The following is an 18,284-nucleotide window of genomic DNA, read 5'->3' on the forward strand; positions in this document are numbered from 1 at the left end:
TCCACCTGTAATACAGGAGACTCCGGTCCGATTCCTCGGTCGGGAAGATCCACTGAAGAAGGGATAGGCTACCCACTCCAGTATTCTTGGGCTTCCCTTGTGGCTCAGCTGGTAAAGAATCTGCCTGCAATGCAGAAGACCTGGGTTCAATCCCTGGGTTGGGAAGATCCCCTGGAGAAGGGAGAGGCTACCCACTCTAGTATTCTGACCTGGAGAATTCCATGGACTATATCATCCACAGAGTCACAAAGAGTCAGACACGACTAGGTGACTTTCACTTTCAGGTTGGGAGGGGAAAACAGAGAGAGAAGGAAAGTACAGACCATCTGGAACATGGTAAGTCTTTGGCAACTGTGTGTTCAACAAACTAATCAGAAAATTTTAGACTTCTTAGAACTCCAATGTCTTTGTACACAGGGCGATTCCATTAGACCCTTGAAGCAATTCCCATTTTGGAAGGGCTCTGGGCTCGTGTCTGGATGTTCCACATCCCACACTTTTCTAGGAAGTCTAAGATTAGCTGAGACTTGACCTTCCAACTTAGCTTTGGTCCTTGACCATTTCTGTCCACATTTCTATTTCTCTAATTTCCTCGAACACCAGCCTATGAAAAACCAATAATTTTTCCCATTTCACGTAGTTAGTTTAATTCTTGTGTGTGCTGGTGGAGGGGGGAGAGTAAGAACCTTAACATGAGATCTATCCAGTTAATGTAATTTCAAGTGCACAGGACAGTATTGTTAAGTGTAGGCACAGAATTGTACAGTAGATCTCTAGAATTTAAGCTTCTTGCATAATTGAAACCATATACCAGTTGAACAGGGCTTCCCTGGTGGCTCAGTGGTGAAAATTCCACCTGCCAATGCAGGAGATAAAGAAGACTTGGGTTCGAACCCTGGGTCAGGAAGATCCGCTGAAGGAAAAAATGACAACACACTCCAGTGTGCCTGGAAAATCCCATGGGCAGAGGAGCCTGGGGGGGCTACAGTCCATGGGGTCACAAAGAGTCAGACACAACTGAACAACCTAACATGAGCCTGCACCAGTTGAATAGTGTTGAAGAAAGTTACGTAGTATAACTGAGACTGTGTTAGGCTGGAGGATATGAGTCCTTCTCTGTCATGAGTGTCCGAGGACGGGTCTACTAATTTCTCTCTACCCTCAGTTGCGTCAAAGACAACAGGAGTATAATGATCATTTCCCTGTCCACCTCACATGATTATAATGAGAGCCATGAAACCACATTTGGCTTCACAAATATTATTACTACATACTTAAACACTCTGATGTGCTACAATGCTAATGTGTGAAACATATTTACATCTTAGGAGGAATAATGATAGCGATCAGGGACTCAAGGGAACCTCCCAGCCACCAGATGTGTTTTCTTTGGCCCCCGTCGTGTTTGTATATATTGGGGCCAGTACTGAAGAAGAAAAATATTCGATATTTAAAAAAAAAAAACAAAAACAGAATTCTAGCTTTTCTTGAAAACTGGGGTTCTAACAACACAGGGCCTGCTTTCCCACAGGGCACGTTTGGCTGGGGCTGAGTAGCACCTGCCCTTTCGGGTAAGTCATAAGCTCTCCAATTTATTACAGGCCTCACTTGTCACACAGGTGTATGTGCATTTACACACACCTGTTTCATCATTTTGGCTAAAGGCCTGGATCCAGTAGCCATTTTTCTCATGACCCCCTGGAGTCGCTGAAATAGCGAGAGCAAGAAAATCATAATTTCAAATCTTGGCTTTTCCATTTAAAACCTAGGTAACTATAGAAAATAATTAACCCACCTGAAATCATTCATCTTCTCACTTTTTTTATGTATATAAAATTACCTACTATGTAGAGTTTGATGAGGTTTAGACATATTATTTTTACGCATTATTAGGCGCACATTCATTAAAAGATGCCATATTATTAGGTTTTTTTAAGATTTTTTTTGGATGCAGACCATTTTTAAAGTTTTTATTGAATTTTTTACAATATTGCTTCTGTTTTATGTTTTGGTTTTTGGTCACGAGGCACAAGGGCTATTAGATCTTCACCCAGGGGTTGAACACATACTCCCTGCATTGGAAGGTGAAGTCTTAACCACTGGACCGCCAGGGAAACTCCAAGGTGTCATATTATTTGAAATGGAATTTATACTGGAAGAAAATTACAACAAAAGGAAATTATTGATAATGGTAGAAATATAGGCACTGGAAAAAAGACAATTTTCAATAGAGTAAATTCATTATGTATGACCTGAACCTTATGGGAGACCACATAGCTGCTACTAGACCTTCAATCATTAATACAAATAACTAATGGTCTGTCACAATAACTAGGCAGTCTCTGACAACCTTCAACTTTCAGTCTCTAATTACAGGGACCTGTGTGTGTGTGTGTGTGTGTGTGTGTGTGTGTGTGTGTTTATTTCTTCTTTCCAACTCCTGTGTTTTGTCATGTTATTCTTTCCTCTGTCTGGCCAAATCTTTATGCATCACAACTTTAAGGATCCAGCTTGCCTGTCCATTTTCTAAGACATCCTTCCTGATATCCTCAGGTTAGATTATCTGTTACCTCCTGTATGCCTCCGATGGTGCTGGCAAGTCTTCCCTGTCACTAACAATAATTTCTAGATGTTTCTAGGAAGGTCTATTTTTGATGACGTAACATTTAAAGCAATAGACTTTGAGTAAAGCAGAGTACCCTCCATAATATCAGTGGGCTTCATCTGATCACTTGAAGGTCTTAGAAGACTGACCTCTCTAAGAGAGATGGAATTTTGACTTTGGACTTGAACTGCAACCATCCCCCTGGGTCTCCAGCCTGCAGGCCTACTCTACCAATTTTGAACTTGCCAGCCTCCACAATCTTGGAGCCAGTTGCTTAAAATAAATCTCTCTGGATAGATGATTGATAGATGGATAGATAGATGGATGGATTGATGGATGGATGAATGGATGGATAGATGGAGATGGAGATACACATCCTGTTGATTCTTTTCTCTGGAGAAACCTAACACAATGTCCTATGAACCTCTTTCTCTTCTATGTGTGTGATATACAGCAGACACTCAGGAATGTGGAATAAATAAGCAAATAAACTGACTTTTGAAAGAATGATATTATGGAAAGAACTTTTAATTGCAAGAAAAAAGTTAGTTTAGTTCACCTTTTAAGCTCTCCTCTGACTTTAGAAACCTGCAATTCTATTCCCATTCACTTAATGGAATAGCTTTCTTCCCCAAAGTCACAGAAAACTTAGGCCATCTTGCATTACAGTTTCGCAGCTCCCTCTTAAATTGAGAATTCCTTGAAGACAGAGAAATTTAACTGTTAACCTCTCCTGTTCTAGTGTAGTACCTGATATTTAATAGAAGATACTCAGTGAATAATTCCAATAAATTAGATTAAACTTCACTGAACAATTCCTCAAGTCTGTCCATCTCCAAGGGTTCCTTCCAAGTGAGGCTCCCATAGGCACTAGGTCTTCTAATGAAAAATAAGCTGTTTTGCTCATTTGTCATATTTTCATAATTGTTTTAATGCACTGTATTGATTTTTACATAACATTTTTAATAAAAATCCTGAAGTCTCTCAATGCCAACCACCAGTAATAAATGCTAAATTAGATTGGGACCTATTTAAATGTTATTTTTCTTTTAGTTCACTGAATAGGGATTAAGTTAGTGAAAAAAAACAGACTAAATGGGAAAGTTTAAACTTAAAGAGAATTACACGGGCTAAACTAAGTTCCATTTGCTTAGTACCTTACTGTTTACAAAACATGGCACTATTTCAGGACGTTAAAACAACCTGAACTGCTTAATGATAACCTCCTTTCATGAGTCAGAAAACTGAGATCCAGAGAGACTCAACTTTTTTTTTGAAAGACATGTTTTGTTTTTATATAAATTTACTTATTTTAATCGCAGGCTAATTACTTTACAATATTGTATTGATTTTGCCATACATTGACATGAATTCGCCATGGGTGTACATGTGTTCCCCATCCTGAACCCCCCTCCCACCCCCCTCCCCATCCCATCCCTCTGGGTCATCCTGGTGCACCAGCCCCAAGCACCTTGTATCATGCATCGAACCTGAACTGGCGATTCATTTCGCATATGATAATATACACGTTTCAATGCCATTCTCCCAAATCAAAACATGTTTTAATATTACATTGTAAAAATTGGAAGGGAAGAGGTAAAAGAACCAACTTTTTTATCATGTTATATCATGCATACTGTGTGCTAGCCACAACTAACTACATGTTTTAAATAGGTGAACTTACGGATCTTTAATATTTTTATTTTTAATTGATTGATGATTGCTTCACAAAATTGGTTGGATTTCTGTCATACATCAGCATGAATTAACCATAGGTGCACATATCTCTCCTCCCTCCTGAATCTCCCTCCCACCCATTCCCACCCCTCTAGGTTACTGCAGAGCCCCAGTTTGAGTTCCCTGAGTCATACAGCAAATCACAAGAGATGTTCTTACTTTCCTCGTTAAAGTCAGGGGAACTGAAGACAAGAGAGCTTAGGCAGCCTGTCTGTGGTGGTGCTTTCTATGCATCAGCCGGACTGGATCACAGGGTGTAGGCACAGCTGGCTGAGCATGGTATCTGGGTGTGTCCATGGAGGTGTTTCTGAATGAGATCAGCGTTTGCATGAGTGAGTGAAGCAGATTGCCCTCTCCAATATAAGTGAGCATCATGCAATCCTACCAGGGCCTGAATCTAATGAAAAGGCAGGGGAAGGGAGAATTTGACCTCTTCTGTCTGACTATTTCAGCTGGAACACTGGTCTCTCCTGTCCTCAGACTGAGACTTGCACCATTGTCTCCCATGGTTCTGACTTGAGCTGAATTACACCACCCACCTTCCTGGACCTCCTTGAAGACAGCAGATTGAAGGACTACTGTTAATAGGATGTATATCTTATTGGTTCTGTTCCACAGGAGAACCTCAATTAATACCCTGTCCATGGTGAGACAGCTCAAAATCACAGTTACCAAATTTGGGGCCAGAACTCAAACCAGGCTTTTTGAATCCAAAATCTCTTCTTCCTCTGTACCAAGCTGTCCTGAGATCACCCCCACGACACATGAAATCCTTATGCAAAGATCTGTGGTTGCTAATGGGCTTGACTTATGTTTTTCCCTCAGACTGCATAGCTTGGAAGCATCAAGGAGAAGATCCCCTTCACTATTAAGTCATCTTAGAAGAAACACAGTCTGTATTCATTCTTTCACTTTCCGTGTTTGCACAAGAATCATTGTTTTTGCAGCCACAGATTGAGCTCCAAGCCCCAGTGAGTACAGCAAGGCTGAAAAGGTGGGAGACCTGAGGGCAGTCATTCCAGGGTCCTGAGCAAAAGACACCCAAGTGTGGGCTTCGGTGTTCTATGCATTCAGGGCCTCAGTTACATTGGGGTTTGAACAGCTTAACTTCAAATGGTTCAGCAATTTTAATTGAAAGGCATGTTCATCTTTTTGTTAAAAAAAAAAAAAAAATCCAAAAGGAAAAAAAGATAGTTTTTTGGTTTAATGAATATTCTATCTCCATGAGACCACTGAAAGCCTAAAATATTTCCCAGTGAGATCCGTTTGTTCAGCTATTAATATACTTTATTACTTTTCCACTATGGCAAGAATCTCACTGTTCCTTTAGCTGATATCTCTCTTAGACGGAAAAAAGAAATCAGTATCATTTCAGACTTCAAAAATCCTATTTTCCCTCACATGTACAGAAAATGGAAGCAAAAGCAGGCTTTGCCACGTGGAAAGTCCAAACTGAGTATATAGGCTTGGTCTTGTCTCTTTTTTTTTCCCATCTATAAAATTGAATTTAAAAACAGAAAAGACAAATTCACAAAACTGCTCATTCAACTGACCTTGAATAAGAACGATATAAGGTACCTAATGTCAGTGCTTGCGTGCTCAGTCGCTCAGTCATATCTGACTCTTTGCAACCTCATGGACTATAGCCCACCAGGCTCCTCTGTCCATGGGATTTTTCAGACAAGAACACTGGAGTGGGTTGCCATTTCCTCCTCCAGGGTATCTTCCCAACTCAGGGATCAAACCTGTTTCCTCTGTCTCCTGCAGGTGGATTCTTTTACCATTGAGCCACCAAAGTCAGTAAACTATGCTTAATTTTAAAGTTTCATTTCATGTTCAGATGAAAGACCAAAAATCATTTATTAGGATCTTTAAAAAAAAATATCTTCCTGGCACTCAGTACCTGAGATGTGTGTTTTTATTGCCTTCTCTCCCTGCTGGGATGCAAGTTTCATGAGCCCATTAATAGATTCTGTAGAATCTGTTAATAGATGTCTGATGTATGACCACCCACAGTTGACCACAGCTCTCCAGAACCTGGTATCATCCCTACCCCTGAGAAGAGGTCCTTGGAGTAAGGGAGGCCAGTGACTCCTCAGTTGGGGACAGGAAGCTTGCAGGACTCCATGTCAAGTGTCACTTTCTGAACCATCCGACCTTTCTCTGGGCCCCCATGTCGCCACTTGCCCTTTGATACTCAGGCCTTGGCTGGATCTTCATTTGGCTCATGTGTCAGGGTGTCCTGACATAGCAGTCACTGTAGCATCCCAGGAACTCTGCCTGACCCATGTGGGAGCTTCCCGAAGCAGCAGGAGAAGTCATACCCACAAACAGAGCTATAGGACAGTGTGATCCTGCTCATCCTGAGACCCCCGAACCAGCACACACCTCCAGCCTGGCTCCTCGGGGCAATCATAGTCCCCCACAGGCCAATCCCAGCATTATTGCAGCTGCAGGGGGAGAAGGGGTAAATGTAGGGACAAGGCAGAAGTGAAACAGCCTAGGAGAAGGGGCACAGAAACATCTTCAAAGAAAAAGAAGGCAGAAAGGAGGGCAGGAGAAGACCCTGTAGGCTCCAAGGTCTATTAGCTGATCCTAACTCCAGCTCTCCTCTGTCTCTCTCTCCGTCTCTCTATGGTGCCTTCCCGCAGGTATCCACCCCTCCCCCCCCCCCACATTTTATCCACCTTCTGCTGCCAAGTTGCCTCTCTCTGCCAGCAAGCCTGGCATAAGATGTGGCCTCTTTACATGAAACCTCCATGCCCATGACAGGTTCAGACATTGGGAGTCCTTGCCCTAATAAGACCTGTGAGCAGGCAAAGGCATTTGCTCAATTAAGGGATAGCTTTCCTTCCGAGAGGGCCATCCTGGCAAAGCCCCAAGTGCTCCAAAGTCTCCCCTCACCCAGCTTTGATGCTCTGATTATTCTATTGTCAGATCAATAGCCCATCTGCTCCTTGTAGTAATCTAAGCCATCCTGTGCTAAATTAAAACAGATAGGATCAATCTGTGGCTAATTTCTCCCAACCCAACAATTTATCTTTCTTTTGGATTCCCTAGGAGAGTGAATTATATAATCCTGACACACCATTAGGGCTCTCTGACCAAAGAAAGCCTTGCTATGATGCTCGCCCGCTCTCTTTATTAGCAGCTCAACAGTGTGACAAAGCCAGAGATTTATCTGAGAGTATTATGCAGACCTGGCGTGAACCTTGCAGAGTCTCTGCCAGGGCACCATGGAGAGAAAAAAAAGAATCTGAATAGCAGTGCATGTTAATAATCTTGGAGGAGGAATGAAACTCAGATATGATAAACCAAGCATAGCCTTTTATTTCTGAAGAATCAATTGCCATCATAAGTGAATAATATTTTCTCTGCTTAAGGCAAAAATCAGGATACCTTGTACCAAATGTTAATGAAAACACAGGCTATAAATCCAAGCTGAAACAAACTGGAGGTGGGGAGTGGAGAAATATACACAAGCAATAGTAGGTATTATCAGTTTGTTTTTGTTTAGCCACTAAGTCATGCCCAACTCTTCTGTGACCTCAAGAATTGTAGTCCACCAGGCTTCTCTGCCCTTGGGATTCTCCAGGCAAGAATACTGAAATAGGTTGCCATTTCCTTCTTTCTCCAGGAGATCTTCCTGAACCAGGGATCAAACCTGCTTTTCCTCCATCAGCAGGCTAGTTCTTTACTGCTGAGCAACCAGTGAAGGCCAGGTATTATTAATACTAATAGTATTATTGGGCACATACAATATGCTAACCCATGTAATGCTAAATGCTGTGAAAATTAAGGCTTGAATAGGCTTGTGACCTCCAAGATCACAGAATGGGTAGATGGTAGTCAGGATTTATTACCAGAAGGCATGCACAGAGAGCCCTACCAGTTGTTAGGATATGGGGGTGCTTCCATACTAGCTGGTAAACAGTAGTTGCCCCAAGCCTTTAAACATTTCCTACATGTAAATCCAGCATACATATACCCACCCAATTCCATAAACCCGGACCACTCATGACATAGTAACTCAGTGATCAATACCTAGTACATCAGAGGGTCTCCAAGATGCTGCCTCGATGGTTAGGGCCAGCATCTATGACAGTGGTTAGTATATTGATTAAAAGTGAAAGTCATTCAACTGTGTTTGACTCTTGGCGACCACATGGACTGTAGCCTACCAGGCTCCTCTTTCCATGGAATTCGCTAGGTAAGAATACTAGAGTGGATTGCCGTTCCCTTCTCCAGGGGACCTTCCTAATCCAAGGATCACACCCAGGTTTCCTGCATTGCAGGAGGATTCATTACTGTCTGAGTCACTAGGGAAGCCCAGCATTTTCATTACTTTTGATAATTCCAGGACTTATTTCCAGGGATGCCTGACTTCCAAACTCGTACACTTAACCAGCAAGCTATTGTTCTCAAGAGGAAAGAGGACCAATGGGACAAAGTCTGGAGGATTCTAAGGAAGGGAGGGGACTGGATCCAGTAAAACATTGATGAGATCAATCTGGTCCACTATTGGTTTAACTCTCTGGGAGGAGTTTCTATAGTGCGGTAAGAACCATATTAACTAACACCTACTGATCACTAACCATATGTCTGGCACTATTTGAGCACTTACAGTTATCATTTCATTTGATCTTCTCAAGAGAAAAATACTGCCATATGTGATGAAGAAAAGAAGCTCATGAAAGAAATGAAGCTGAAGAAAAGCACTATTATCCATCCTGATGTGCAAAAAGGTTGAGTAACTTACCCAAAGTCAAAGAACTAATAAGAATGGGTGCTATGGGGACTTCCTTGGTAGTCCAGTGGCTAAGACTGTGCCCTCTCAATGCATGGGGTCCAGCTAGATTCAATCCGTGGTCAGGGAACTAGATCCCAAATGTCACAACTAAGAGTTCGCATGCCACAACAAAAGATCCTGCATGCCCCAGTGAAGACTGAAATCCTGCATGTCACAACTTGAGACCTAGCAGAGTCAAATAAATAAATACTAAAAATAATAATAATTATTATAATGGTGCCTTGATTCAAATCCAGGCTATTTAGCTGTAGCAAATCCAGGCTATCAGCCAGTTCACCATATTATTTTCCAGAAGGAGCAATAAAAAGGGAAAGTCCCTCACAGAGTGAGAGAACAGGCAAGCATGTCACATCCAGGACTTGCTCCTGTATCCAGTACCAAGGCTGCTTGCCCTAGACACAAGGTTTTGTGCAGAGAGTGACCATCCCGGGGAGAGTAAAGCATTCCATCTTGACAAGCAAAAGTCCTTCAAGCCTCAATGTCAGCACTTCACATCAGATGGCCAAAGTATTGGAGCTTCAGCATCAGTCCTTCCAATGAAAATTCAGTGTTAATTTCCTTTCGGATTGACTGGTTTGATCTCCTTTCAGTCCAAGGGACTCTCGAGAGACCAATACTGCAGTAGGTGACATGTGCTGTATTTACATCCCCAGAATCTATTTCTTTTTATTCTAGAGATACCACCTTGACTTCCATTTGATGTGCCACCCTACCTATGCTCTCAGTAACATGGCCAAGGTCCAGCCAATCAGAGATTCTTCTCCCTGTATGGTTTACTCTGTGTATATGAGAAGCAGATTCTTAGATCATTTGGAGCAACTGGATTCAGCTATTCTTGAATGAGATACCCTAAACTTTTCAAGTCAGAAGGACTCTCTTTTCATTAGGAGAGACTGAGTTGGATTTTTGTCACTTAAAATAGAAGGAGTCCTATGTTATATAATTTACAGAGCAGAAAATTAAGAGCAGCTAAGACCAGTTTGCTGAGATCTGGAGCCAAGCTTGAAACAACTTATTTAGGAACACCACTATCCAAAGAACAGTGGCTTTTTTGTCTATCTCTGGCCAATCTAGCAGGATGATCTAGCACAAAAAATATATTTCATAACCACCTGAAATGGTAAAATAGCCTTAACTCATCAACTTTGAAAAAACTGAAAAAAAAAATGGCAGAAACAATTTTATGGGGAGAAAGGAAGGAAGAATGACAGAGACTGAACCTACAGACTAGCACCAGTAAGTAGCAAGATGCCTTGGCCTGTTGAAAGGGAGAATTTTTTTTCTTTTTTGATTGCATCTTGCAGTGTATAGGATCTTAGGTCCTCAACCAGGGACTGAACCCGCACCCCCTCCAGTGGAAGCACAGAGTCTTAACCACTGGACCACCATTCAAGGTTCTTTCTAGGTGTGCTGTTACCCTGCAACAGTCGGGCCCCAGATGGGAAAAATGGTTTTAACAGAGAAAGTTAATACAGGGAGATGCTTAAAAAGTTATTGTAGAAATGATAAATTTTTTAAAATGGGAATGATAAGACAATGAAAATATGGTGGCAAGCTGCTACATTAGATCTGATGAATGGGAAGGCATTGGGGTTATCAGAAGTCAGAAGTTCAGAGAAATGGCTGCAGGGAGCTAGGACACAGACCCTCTGGAAAGGGGGTACTGCCTGGCTGCTTCTTCCTTGCACGAGCTTTGAAGAAGAGCCCTATAGAACTAAATTTCCAGCCTGTAAGAAATAAATGCTGCCAGGCTCATTCTGAGGAGCACAATGAAACTAAATGTCTGGAAAGAGGCTAGAAACCAGACTCAGACTGGGATGAAGGGCTACTAATGGATAGAACAGAGAGGAACAGTAACAAGCAGAAAGAAGCAAGTCCCCACTCTCTCCTCCCGCCTTCTGGTTTCCCTCGAGTGCCCCTACTGGGAGAAACTAAAAGGGAGCAAACAGCAAAGAAGCCGAGTTGGCAGATTTCAAACTCCTGTATTCCAGAGAGTGATATGGAATTGGAGATATGGAGCTGAGAGCCAATAGCTTAAAAATCAGCACATTCCTACCCATCCCAAAGTAATCTGCCAAGCAAGGTTGCAGAATTGTTGTGAAAGCCATTGTATCAGAAAAAATAAGAAGATGGCTAACATTTATTGAGCACTTGATCTTTTTAAAGTACTGTGCCATGCATATAACAGAGATTTGTTTATTAATTCTCACAACCCTAGGTGTTGATACCATCATGATTTTTATTTTATGGACAAGAGAAAAACTGAGGTCAGTTATATTTTCAAGGTCACTCAGAATTCAAATCTTTTTAACCCCTAGCCTATACACTTAACCATTGCAAGTTAACTATGCTAACTCACCTCTTCTAAGGAAGACTTTCTAAAATGCTATTTCCAATGAGAATGAATTTCTCCCCCTTCATATCTTCATGACAGGTTACTGTGTCTGTCACTTGTTGAATTTAGTTAAATAGAGCACAGCCTTTGATTAAAAACCCAGATCCTTCTGGCCCTCTCCTAACTGACAGGCTTTACATGTGTATGCACAGACTCCTGGAGGAATACTTTCTTCTTTATTTTATGAAATCCTCTTCTTTGTCTCCATCTCTGTTCACTGCATTAGGTGATCTGAACTATATATGGATTAAAGCCAATGCACATACACAATCAGCCTTGAAAATGTTCAAGAACCACCTGTGTCCCACACTGGACATCAACAAAGCCAAAAATGACCTTGGGTTCCCTAAATTACTCTAAACTGAGTTGCTCTCAGATAGACTGGGTGATGTACCCAGTCATCTCAACCATAAGACAAGCAAAGGATCCTATGTCAACTCTACCCAGATTCCAGGAGGAAAAAGTTCTCTGATTTAACTCTGCTGTTTCATTATGTGTCTTCAATCACAGCTTTTCCCCAGGTCAGAATTAGAGGAATTTGAGGGTGTGAGTGGTGAGGGTCAGATTTGGCCGTGGTGCGGGCATTGGCTACAACATTCATGCTGCAGTTCAGCCTGAAAAGCCCATGGTTTGGTTATTCCTGGGCCTCTGGATGCCATAGGCACACATCTAACATGTAAGGTGTGCCAATCTCATGATGAAAAGTAAAATGACCACAGGAAAACTGGGGCAATGGAACTCCACCACCCACAATCAATTCACTCAAGGTCACAGAGACCAATACATCATTTAGACAAGTCATTGACCTCAGTGCACCTCAGTCTGACCTTCCCCACACAATGCCACTATTATTGATTAGTGTTATGGTGAAAACCTATACAATCTTGGATGAAGGGTCAGAAACCCAAGCTTCTAGGCATATCCAAACCTGCTCCGTGACCTCAGGCAAGTCACTCGCCATCTCTGAACTTTCCCATGCATTAAAAAAAAATGAAATATTTACATGAGTTCAAATTATTTGGGTTTCTATTGGGCTGGCCAAAAAGTTTCTTCAGGTTTTTTCCACAAGGTGTGACAGAAAAACAGAATGAACTTTTTGGCCAACCCTATGTTATTTGGGATTCAAAAACCAACATGAATTCCTTTTTCCCTCAAAAACAAAAAATCTCTGCCTTTGGCAAGGGTGGTGCACGTGGAACGGATGATGGTAGAATCCTAAAACCTCAGAGCTTGAAGGAACTTGAGCTTAGAGAGTCAGACAACCTAGATTCCTCAAGCCGAAGTATTTAGCCCAAATTTATATCCTGGGAGACTTAGAACTTTATGTCAACTCTCCAGATTGCTCATTCTGCAACATTTATTCCATAGTCACACTTCTTGGCACACATGTCAGAGTCCAGCCCTAATGCACTATCATTCTCCATTACATCCTCAACAAAAATATCTGACACTGAATACTGATATGCAATATTCACCTATTCAACAAAGATTTATTAAGTGCTGATTTGAGTTTTGCTTCTAACAGCCAAAAATAGAACTTATGCCTGATGGGGCACTGACCATCATCCACCTGGCTCTCTTTGGTTGTATAATCATTTGCTTGCAAGAGTTTGAATTTCAGGAACCATCAGGATTGTGAAATTTTTGCCGGTGTCAAGTGGATATCCTTGGTGATACTGGAAACACAGTTAACTTCTTCCTGTTTCCTTTCATTCTTGTCAGAATTCAATTTCAAAAATCTTTCAGAAATCCAAGCTAGGGAATGATATCAAGTGCTTGAAACTGATGGATATAATCAAAGTTGGTAGAATCTTTGAAATAAATCCTACATTTCCAGTGAGGGCAAAGCCACAGAGGGGTGCAATTGCTCAGGGGAGGAAAAGCCCCCACTTAGCAGGTGCTAGAAAAGTCAGAGCTGGACACGACTGAAGTGACTTAGCAGCAGCAGAAAAGTCTAAGGCACTATACAGTAGGCAGAAATGCCTTGTTCTAATATAACCTCCTTACCCCAAGTCAGTTACCTCTATGTTCATCTTTTTTCCAACTCACTGTTTAAAATCAGTTGTTTAGTCATTCAACAAAATTTTCTGAGTGCCTAATATACACCAAGCACTTCCAGTCCTGAGACTAATATGGTGAGCCAAAGAGACAAGCACTCATCTCAGTGGGTCTTTATGTTCTTACATGCCTCTCATTAGAGCAAAGCTCACTCCTCTACCCCTGGGTCTCCTGTGGTGCTATGTCACTCACTTTGGACAGCCTCTTTCATGTTGTATTTTCATAAATTGTCCTGCGTCCATCTTCACTTCGAAACCTGGGTCCCTTCAAGGCCAGGTACCTAGATGAGTTTCTCTGTATCCCCTGAACTTATAAAATATGTCATATAATAAGAACTCAACTTTTGCCTTAAATATCTATTTTATTTATCTTGATTTCAACCCTCCCTGCTGTGATTTAGACTGGCCTAAACCCTTCCCCTCATCCATGTTCCCTTGCTCACCCAGAACAGTGCCATGAAGCAGACAACAGATGAATAATAATATTATAGCCTCGAACTGTGGTGTTGGAGAAGACTCTTGAGAGTCCCTGGGACTGTAAGGAGACCCAACCAGTCCATCCTAAAGGAGATCAGTCCTGACTGTTCACTGAAAGACTGATGTTGAAGCTGAAACTCCAATACTTTGGCCACCTGATGCAAAGAGCTGACTCATCGGAAAAGACCCTGATGTTGGGAAAGACTGAAGGCAGAAGGAGAAGGGGATGAGATGGTTGGATGGCATCACCAAATCAATGGACATGAGTTTTGGTAAACTCCAAGAGTTGGTGATGGACAGGGAGGCCTGGCGTGCTGCAGTCCATGGGTCGCAAAGAGTAGGACATGACTGAGCGACTGAACTGAAGCCTTAGAGTTTACATGGCCAATTCATACGTTTGATTTTGTACAATCTTCTTTGAAAATAGAAAGGACAGTTATATAGAGAGAAACACTTAATTCAATGGGGATGGGAAGTTAGGCTTCAAGGAACTCTACTTAAGGCACTGTAGTGACCCTGAATGGGAAGGAAATCCGAAAGGGAGAGGAGGGTGAATATATATATACAGATATATATATATATATATATACACACACACACAGTTGATTCACTTGCTGTGCAGTAGAAACTATCACAGCATTTTAAAACAACTATACTTCAATAGAAATTAATTTTAAAAGCTAACAAAGAAATCTCACCCTCTATCACAATTTTCAAGCAATGTTTATCAACTCTTGCGTTCAATAAACATTTATTAACAGATACCTTTGTGGAACTTTGAGCTTGGAGAGCATAAAATAAAAAGAAAACCATGGATGTCCTTTCCTTTCTGGTCAGTTAATGCATCCAGGACATTAACTTACACCTGCCTAATAGATTAAACTCCCCAGGCACAGTCTTTCAGGGACAGAAAAAGATTGATATGATACATCCAAAAAATAAAAAAGGCTTCAATTGGCTGTCAGAACTTTAATTAAAACACTTATAGATCAACTTCACTGCAGCAAATTGTCTGTGCCACTATTACTATAGCAAGATGGATGTTTGCTGGGAAAACAGACAGAGAACTCTCCCCTGGACTAATGTGTAATTTCATAGCCATTGATTTTTTACTTTGAAAATTCTTCCCAGGCTCTTGGGAATTGGAACTTGTTCTGGGTGACCTGGCAGCAATGTTACTTTTTTTTCTTTTATGAAAGTGGAAGAGCATTTCCTAAGCCCATTCATATTTTATTGTCATTGCTTGAATCAGAACCAAACTGAAGTTGTGTGGGATTGCTGATGGTCCCGAATAGAAGCTTCAAAAAAGAAAAAGAGAGGATGAAGAGAGGGGGCTTAAGGAGGAGAAAGAAAATATACAAAGAAAAAAGAGAGACCAGGGGGAGGAAAAGAATAAGAAATGAGAGAGAGAACTGAGAAAGATAAGTCCAATTTTTTTAACAAGACTGCTATTGAGTTCTGAAAATAGATTAATTTAAATTACAATTTCAAGTAAAAAAGTATTAGGAGTTGGACAAAATTTTAAAAATCATTCACCAAATTTACTGAACAATACCGCCTCAACCAACAGCAAACATAAACATGAATACAGGGCTTCCATGGTGGTCCAGTGATTAAGAATCTGCCTGTCAATGCAGGGGACAGGGTTTGATCCCTGGTCCAGGAAGATCCCACATGCCACAGGGCAGCTAAACCCATGAGCCACAACTTCGGAAGCCCACGAGCCTGAGAACCAGTGCTTGGCAACAAGAGAAGCTCCTACAAATGAGATGCTCTCACACTGTAACTAGCGAGTAGCCCCCACTAGGCGCAACTAGAGAAAGCCTGAGTGTAGCAACAGAGACCCAGCACAGACATAAATTAATAAATTTTAAAAAATGAATACAAAACTCAGCCCTATCCCCTCCAAATATACACATATGGGCATGCACACCTGCACGCGCGCACACACACACACACACACACACTCACAACTGCCCCTATCAGATACACTGATAGAGTCTGAACTTATACAACACCCCTAACTCAGGAAAACCATCATGAAACCAGGACTTTGAGTGTATGCTGCTGAGCAGAAGACTCTAGAATCTGTCTCCCTACCTCCATCCTCTGCACCTATAAATATCTCTTCCTTCCCCTGCCTCCCAACAGATTCATAACCTTGTATTATGTATCTGATTTCTATGAGCCAGAGTCTGCTTGTCTCTAAACTGGGAGTTATAATTCCTCCCCTGCCAAGTTGACCTAAGGTAAAATCAAATGTTCTATGTGAGAGTGCTTAATGTAGGGTCTTGCACACAGTAGGGGCTCTATGTGAATACAGCCCTGATTTTCCCAGACCTCTCCTGTCCCTGGGCACAGATGGGATTGTGGAAGCAGGGACAGCTCATAGCTCAGCCCTACCACCTTCCTGGCTTACACTGTCCTTCAGCTCCACTTAGAAGGTCACCCTTTGTTGACTAAGAGATCCCAGCAGGTACCTCCCACTACTCCTATCTGTCTCCACGGCACTCAGCATCTCTCTGTCCTTCCACCTTCCAGGTACCTGCTGGATGTGGAACCAACTGTGGAGACCTCATCGTTGCACCTGCTGCTGGTGCCCTGGGAGAGAACAGTGATGCCCACAATGAGGGTAGAATGCTGCTGAAGCTGCCAGCATTCAAGGTGCTGGAGAAAAGCTATGTTCCACACACAAGTGGATCCCCAGGCAGAAAAGGTCTCCACCCCACTCTGCTCACGTGTCCTACCACTACCTAGCTGGGAGCTTCAGACAGGTTATGTCAGGTTTCCTCATTTCTCTAGTTGTAAAATAGATTTGAAAAATACCTACACCACTGAGCTGGAATGAGGAATAAATGGGAGTAATACACATATGCAAATGCATCAAACACAGATGGTACCCAAGCTCTCAGATGGCCACCTTCTCTTCCAGGAATGGACATTGAGCAAAGACATTTGTATCTCATTGACTCACAGAGTGGTTTAAGGAAAGAGTCCCTTCTGCCTCTTCCTGGGTGCTTGCTGTGGACTGAATGTTTTTGTCCTCCCAAAATTCATGTGTTGAAGCCTTACTCCCCAATATGATAGTATTCAGAGGTGGGGCCTTTGGGAGGTGGAATCTGCATGAGTAGGATTAATGTCCTTGTAAAAAGACACAAAGATGACCTCTCAATCTCTCTCTCTGCCATGTGAGAATACAGCAAGAAGGCAGCCATCTGTAAGTCAAAAAGAGAGCTCTCACCACAAGTCAACCAACCTGGCACCCAGACCTCCCAGCCTCTAGACTGTAAGAAATAAATACTTATTGTTTAAGCTACTCAGTCTATGGTATTCTGTTATAGCAGCCCAAACAGACTAGCACAGGTTTTCTATAGGAGACTGGAGGTTGGGAAAGGAACTGACTTCTGCAAAGGATACCATGATGCCCAGGTCTCAACACACACAGGCAGAACAGTTCACACACACACACACACACACACACACACACACACACACACACACACACAGGCACACCATCTCTCTTCTTTAGTCCACAAAAAGAACAGAGAAAGAAAGAGAAAAGACAGCCTCAAATAAAGCAAAGCCAGCATCATGCTAATTTTTTCATACCAGGCGTGCCCAGAAATTCTGATTCTCAGTTCAGGTTCAAGGAGGCCTGCTGTAAAACAAACCTCCTTCCCACTCGCCATCAAGCCAGAGTCAGGCTGCTCATTTGCAGGTCTCCAAAGTAGTTATACCATAAAGTGAAGCTGAACCCCCACGATGCACTCAGCCAGAAAATTTAAACTTTCAGTCCCTTATCTAATTGTGAATTCTTCAGGTGTTTGAACACACAGGTTGCACTTTGAGGTGTGCAAACCCAGTGCTAAGTAATATTGAAACAAACGATGCAGCCGACCAACTGCATGGGATAGGAGGAACGCAGCCCAGATATCACTGAGAGGTCAGGGGTGTGATCATGATGACAGCACCAATAGAGATATTATTGTTACCGGATATAGTTGAGGACACAGTCATGTTACATGGCTGAGGTCATAACTAGCAGAAGTAGCAGAGGTAGGTACAAACACTGACCCTAAAGCCCAACTCTTACCTCTTAGGGATAAGGGAGGACTTTGGAGAAAAAATTTAGGAAATCTGTGTGATGGGAAAATAATTATATCTTCATTTGGATTCATCTCTAACTGAAATTAAGCATCTCCA

At 42.0% G+C, this 18,284-nt stretch overlaps 1 long non-coding RNA gene across 1 annotated transcript; it reads left to right on the plus strand.

Moving 5' to 3' along the window:
- Window positions 1-276: 276 nt before the first annotated feature.
- Window positions 277-17,397, plus strand: LOC145509115 (uncharacterized). Its single transcript, XR_014055863.1, has 6 exons — window positions 277-336; window positions 5,168-5,313; window positions 7,980-8,064; window positions 8,995-9,087; window positions 16,623-16,745; window positions 17,275-17,397. It is a non-coding gene; the product is annotated as an uncharacterized LOC145509115 (long non-coding RNA).
- The last annotated feature ends 887 nt before the right edge of the window (window positions 17,398-18,284 follow it).

The sequence above is a fragment of the Giraffa tippelskirchi genome, chromosome 6 (assembly GCF_054371585.1).
Source record: "Giraffa tippelskirchi isolate mGirTip1 chromosome 6, T2T-mGirTip1v1.2.pri, whole genome shotgun sequence".
Lineage (NCBI taxonomy): Eukaryota > Metazoa > Chordata > Mammalia > Artiodactyla > Giraffidae > Giraffa > Giraffa tippelskirchi.